The sequence below is a fragment of the Grampus griseus genome, assembly GCF_964374135.1.
Source record: "Grampus griseus genome assembly, chromosome: 19".
NCBI classification, from domain to species: Eukaryota; Metazoa; Chordata; class Mammalia; order Artiodactyla; family Delphinidae; genus Grampus; species Grampus griseus.
This window is the reverse complement of record NC_139013.1, coordinates 14,543,528-14,550,340: the sequence shown is the minus strand read 5'-3', so window position 1 is coordinate 14,550,340 and position 6,813 is coordinate 14,543,528. Positions and strand designations below refer to the sequence as shown.

Here is a 6,813-nt window from a genome sequence, read left to right as displayed (position 1 = left end):
GCACCACCGGCTGGGCCTTCTGGGTGCGCGGCGCGGGTAGGTCGCGCTGCTTCCGTGAAACAGCGGCTCGTGAAGACCCAGTGGCGACCTACATGCCCAAGACCTCCGGGCCTAGAGAGGTGAGTCCCCTCGCTGGCTGAGGACAGCAGGAATAGCCAGGGGTCCCCAGGTCCTGCGAAGGGGGAACGTGAAAACCGAAGGTCCGGGAGTCGCGGGGTCCGACAGCCCATGACGGGCATTTTGGTTTGGGAGGCTCCTCTGGTGCATTGCAACCCCAGGTTGGTGGGGACAGGACAGTGAGGCAGGGTCCAGGGATTTGGGGGTGTCGACTGAAAAAAAAAAGCACAGCCTAAAAGTTGAGAATTATGTTTTATTTGGTGAGCTTTCTGAGGACTTAAGACCAGGACCCAGCCTCTTATCTCTAAGGCAGGGGTCCCCAACCCCCCGGCCGCCACCGGGTACCGGTCCGCAGCCTGTTAGGAACCAGGCCGCACAGCAGGAGGTGAACAGCCGGCGAGGGAGAGAAGCTTTGTATGCCGCTCCCCATCGCTCCCCATCACTCGCATTACCGCCCGAACCATGTCCGTACCCTCCCACCACCCCGTGGAAAAATTGTCTTCCACGAAAGTGGTCCCTGGTGCCAAAAAGGTTGGGGACCGCTGCTCTGAGGGACTGCTCTGAAGAGGTAAGGGGGGGAGGTTTGCAACAAAAACCAGGCAGTCGGAACATCAAAAGATTACTGTTAATTAGGAAAAAACCAGACATCTCAAGTTAATGAATTTAGCACTTTTCTATGTATGGGAAGATGCGAGAGTCTGGGCTCATTGAAATCATTCCTTTGATATGCACCTTAGCTATCTAGGGCCAGTATCCTGCTTTTCTCCATCCTGAATCCCTTCAGGGTTCACAGTTGGGGGTGGCTGCAGTGGGTACTGGCTTGCTGACCACAACATCCTTTGTTTACTGATATGGCAGGCGGCATTCTTAGTCCACTGGGGGAGCATATTGGGGCTGTATGTTCTGAGGTGTTTGTCTGGGCAACTAGATCTGTGCATGCTTGGGTTTGGGAGATGTGGGGAGGAATTAGGAAGTGGGTGCCCCTGGGTTTGGGATATAGTGAGGGTCATGAGTCTTGGTCTTTATGGTGACAATATGTTTTGACATCCCTTAGTTTGGAGGTGACTTGGACTTTGAGGAGGGGGGCCAGAGTCTTGGATCCCCCCTTTTGTTGTAGATGCTCCTGTGAGGCCACTGTCACCTCTGACTCAGAGGGCTTTTTCTATAAGTGAGCCAAGGGGTGTGTTATCAGAGGGATGGACAGATTGTGCTAGCCACCAGGGTGGGCTCTTCCCCCAGCCAGGCCCTCTATGAATTGCCAAAGGCCTGCTGCCACTTTGCATCTGAGAAACCGCAGAGCTTAAAGTGGTCAGCAGCTTCTGTAAGCTTCCCAGGTGCTGTGGAGTTAAATGACCTCCCCCTGGGTACTTGCCTCTGGGGTAGCAAAGCCAGGAATATCACACCTATAATCACCTCCACAGTTATCTGCAAAAGAGAATTCTCCACACTGTTGGCCAGTGAGGGCTGTAGGGGAGTTGTATTTCCTTTGTTGTCTCTTTGGAAGTTATAGTTCCAGGTTTTAAAGGTGGAGGTGTCCCAGTTGTGAATTTGGTATCACAGGTGACTCGTACGTTACAGGCCTGGCTGTAACTCTGCAAAGCCTCTCTGAGTGCAGAGGTTGCGGGATGAACATGCTCTACATTTTCCTTGGTCTTTCAGGTCAAGGTTGGCTCATGGCTCTTTTATTTTCCTTTAGGTAAGGGTGGATCTGCAGAGACTAAGTGTGAAGATTTCTGGCATGTGACTCAGTCCTCATTGCTCCTGGCTCCCCATTCTGCCCCCTTTGGAATCTGCTGGCCCTGAGAGATCTGTGAAAAGAGGAGAAAATGGCCCCAGGATTCCTGGCAGCAGGACCCTCAGTGAGTGATTTTTAACCTCTTTCATGCAGTAATCCCTGTCCCCAGTTAGATGACATGTTTGTTCACTGCCTCGAAGTGCCCACCAAGGCTCTAAGACAAACATGAAACGTGGCACAGCTTTGGGAAACTCTAGAGGAAAGCCCACTCTCTCTCCTCAATTTACCTCCCCCTTTGACCCCATCGGTATCAGAGCTCTTGGCACACCTTAACCTTTGCCCCTACTTTCCATTAATTTAGTCCACAAATGGTTCACCCTCTCTTCCACATGCCCTGGTGTGCACTGTGTACATTGGGAAGTATTATCTTTTCTTGAGGACTTGTAGGCCTTGTTGAGGTGGATGGTTTGTTTGTTTTCCTTACTGCAATGGATTTTAAAATTTAAGTGGTATTAAATAAACAAGAATTGCAAGAATAGTACAAATTACACCTGTATACCCTTCATTCACATTCATCAATTGTCAACTTTTTGCCAGTTACTTTATCATTCCATCTCTATATGTGTATTTGTCATTTTCTGAATCATTTGAGAGTAAGTTGCAGACATCGTCTTTTACCCCTAATTATTTCAGCATGCATCTCCTAAAGACAAAGACAGTCCCTTAAATAGCCATAGTATAATTCAGGGAATTTAACATTGATACCGTACTATTGTCTAATCTCCAATTTATAATAATAAACATTTGCCAGTTGTCCTAATAAGTTTCTTTATGCCCCACACCCCCTGCCCTTACATGTCTTTAGTCTTCTTTAATCTGGAATACTTTCTTAACATTTCTGTCTTTATTGATCTTAACATTTTTGAAAAGTACAGCCTTGTTATTTTAAATGTTCCTCAAATTGGATTTGTCTTTTGGTTCTTCATGATTAGATTAAGATTACACACTTCTGGCAGGAGTAACACAGAAGTGATGTGTCCTCAATTTGTCTTATCAGTTGGCACAGAATATTGATTTGTTTCATTATGATACTAACTTTGATCACTTAATTAATGTTGAGTCTGCCAGGTTTCTCCACTGTAACTTTTCTATTTGAGGATTAGAGAGGAAGGGAACAGATCTCTTAAGTTGGATGTCACTATCATGTGGAAGGCATATCAAAATGGGGACAGGGAGGGAATAGAATCTTATATAGAAGATGGCCACAGTGGTCCAGATAAGAGCTGATTGTGTCCTGGATCAGGGTGATCACAGTGAAGATGGAATGAAACAAAAATATTCAAGGGCTTCCCTGGTGGTGCAGTGGTTGAGAGTCTGCCTGCCGATGCAGGGGACACGGGTTCGTGCCCTGGTCCTGGAAGATCCCACATGCCGCGGAGCGGCTAGGCCCGTGAGCCATGGCCGCTGAGCCTGCGCGTCTGGAGCCTGTGCTCCACAACGGGAGAGGCCACAACAGTGAGAGTCCCGCGTACCACAATAAACAAAAAAAAACAACAAAAAACTGGGTGTTATTGCATGACTTTGCTAATTAGAGTTTTTTAGAATCACCATACCTTATTAAATTTTTGCAAAAACTTTAAAAAGTGAGATGTAAATTACATGCAATAAATTGCACAAATCTTAAGTACATCTTGGTGAATTTTTACATATATATACACAGCAGTGAAATCACCACCCAAGTAAATATACAGAATATGTCTGTCACCTTATAAAGTTCCCTTTGTGCTCCCTCCCAGTTTCCCCCATAGGCAACCACTATTTCTGATTAGTTTTGCCTGTTCTATAACTGCATGAATACAGTTTGTACTCCCTTCACTCAGTGTAATATCTCTGAAATTCATCCAGCTGTCACCTTAACATTTTGTTATGTCACTTCTTATTCCATAGTTTATATTTGTTTAAAAAGAAAATAGCTTAATATTTTGCTTGTTAAACATATTGCTTGTTGTAAATAGAAGAGTACAATTGGATATAGAGTTGAACGTGGAATTATCCTGTGTCCAATTTCCCATCCAATGCATTGAGAATCATTTACATCTATGTAAAATACTCATACTTTAAAAAAAAAATTTACAAAAGTAAATCTTAACACAGTTTGGCTGCTTTCTCTAAAGTTACACTAAAGTTGCCTTTCTTTGTCAGTATATACAGAGCTGCCTCATTCTTTAGCAGATATTCAGTATTGTGTGGTCCAGTGTGGGTGTACTTTCAGATAACTGAAAGTTCTTCAATATTACAAATGTAACTACAATAAATATCTCTGCACTCATGTCTTCATGCTCTTGTGCAAGTCTGACATTTAGAATTGCAAGTGTGGGACCAAAGGTGTTCTGTACATTAAAAAACTTTTTTTTAGTGAACTGAATTTTTTGTATTGAGGATTAATTGACACATGATAAACTGCACATAAAGTGTTCAATTTTATATTCATATATATATATTCATGAATATATTCAATTTTGACATTTTTATACACTCATGAAACTATCATCTCAATCAAGATAATCAATGTATCTTATCACCTCCCAAAGTTTCCTGGTTCACTTTTGTAACCCCTGCTTCCTGACCCTCCCTGCCCCCTCAATTTGAAGGATACAATCAAATTGCTTCCCCCCAGAAGACTGTACCTATTTATGTTCTAACAGCATATGAGACTGATCATTTTCTTACAGCCTCACTAGTGATAAGGTTTTCAGATTTTAAAACATTTACTGATCTGATAGCTAAAAAGAGAAATTCAAGTATTTCACCAGTTCACCTTTTGAGAATTGTGGATTTGTATCCCCAAAGTGGGAGGTTTCCAGGAAATCTTCACAGAGGAGACAGAATTTGCTGCCCTGTGACTTGATCAACCTGTGAAGCTACAGTCCTGAGAAAGTCAGAGCTGGGTACCCCTAGGAAGTAGGGTTATGCCTTGTACACAGTGGATGCTTAGTAAACGTTTATCACGTTAACTGTGCTTTAGTTTATTAACTGTGCTCTCACTTAAATAGAGAAGTCCAGGACCCAGCCTGAAGTCCGGGCTGCTGGGACATCTCCTCTCCTGCCTACAGGAACAAAACAGCTACCTGAGCATGAAGGCTGCAGGAGGTCCCCCACATGCAGGAGTTCCATCTTTGGTGGAGACAACATCTCCTGAAACTCCCTCTGGATGTTCCAGGTGGAGTCTGGAGAGGCTGAAGAGAGATTCCCTCAGCAGAGCTGCTGGGACTGAGGGGATTCCCCTCCTAACAGGGAGGGCAAGATGTGGGACCATGTAGAAGCTGGTGTGACCTCAAAGAGTAAGGAGAAAGGTGAGAGTTAAATCATTACCAAGGCACACAGTAGGTATTCAGTAGGTTTTTGCAAGGAGGGAGGGAGAAAGTGTCTGGGTCGAAGGGCCATCTGTAAAAGTAGAAAGAGAGGAAAAGGCTTTCTAGGGGAGGGCCTAGAAAAGTCAGGTAATGGTAAACAAGGACCAGTGTTACCAGCTGAATACAATGTACCCCTTCTCCCTTCTTGGTAACTAAGATACTGGTCTGCTTCAGTGAGCCAAGTTCATTTTTCACTGCTTCTTTCTTCTTAACCAGCACTGCCTTCTGAGGTTTCTGCCCTTCTTCAGGAAGAGGAGGAAATGCCCAAATTACAGGTAAATTAGAGTCCACCTTCTCTCCCTCAAAATATCACCCACATACCTCATTTTGGGGATTGGGGAAGGAGAGCAATATAACATGTATATTGTGCTGGCCCTGGGCTAGACATATGTTACTCCAGTTTCTCAACAAAGTCTGAACATTGCTGGTAGGAGTGACAAAATGGTGCAATATACTTTGGAAAACAGTTTTAGAGTTTCTTATATAATTAAGCACACACTTACCATTGACCCAGAAATCTCACTGTGTTTACCCAGAAGAAATGAAAATAGATGTCCACACAAAAATCTGTGACTATTAGCAGCTTTGTTTATAATAGCCCTGAACTAAAAACAACCCAAATGTCCATCAACTGATAAATGGATAAAATGTGTTAACCCGTATAATTAAGAACTACTCATTAAAAAAAAAAAGGAAACAACTGCTGATACATATAACAACATGAATGAATCTCAAAAGCATTATGCTGAGAAAAAATAAGCCAGACACAGAAGAGTACATATTATGTGACTCTGAGACAGGCTGGGCCCTCGACCTTTTGCTGCAGTGCTTGCACCTGGACAAACGTCTCCTTGAGCAACAAAATGCAAAGAACTATAAGGGACTAAAAATAACTGCATGCATGTGCAGTTGGGGCAAATTCTGGACAAAAGATACAAAAAGACCAAAAAAATTCAGCTGCCACTTCTGAAGAGCTGGGAGCAAAAGCTGGGTACTGCACATGCGCCCTGCACTCAGCACCACCAAAGGGTTGGGCAAAACACCTAAGCCACCCCTGTGGCCCGACCCCTGGACACACCCTTACCCTCACCCCATATAAGGAACCAGCTCGCCTTCCCTGGCTCTGGGAGCAAGGGAAACTGTTGTTTGTTTTTGCTCCTCCTCACTGCAGCAGGGGCCCCAATAAAGCCTAGCCTGAATTTCTTATCTGGCCTCTAGTCAATTTCTGTTGATTGGGGAAGAACCCCAGTTGGTATCAATTCCATTAATATGAAGCTCTAGAACAGGCTAAATTAATCTATAGCTGTTCTGTGCCTTCTCCTCTCACTTCAGCTCTGAACAAACCCCTCCTACTAGAGAACCCCGTCTTCCCCACAATGGTAGCCACTATTCTGACTTCTAGTACTGTAGATTAGTTTAGTCTGATTTTGAACTTTTTAAATAGAATCAAGAGTACATACAGTACTCTTTTGTGCTTGTTTTTTTTCAATATTATGTTGTGAGATTGATGTATGTTGTTTCATGTGTATGTAGTTTGTTCACTTTCAT

General features: G+C 43.9%; 1 long non-coding RNA gene across 1 annotated transcript; it reads left to right on the top strand.

The window, feature by feature from the left end:
* Positions 1–5,180, top strand: LOC309837417. Its single transcript, XR_014298249.1, has 3 exons — positions 1–119; positions 1,814–1,976; positions 5,073–5,180. It is a non-coding gene; the product is annotated as an uncharacterized lncRNA (long non-coding RNA).
* Positions 5,181–6,813: the final 1,633 nt, after the last annotated feature.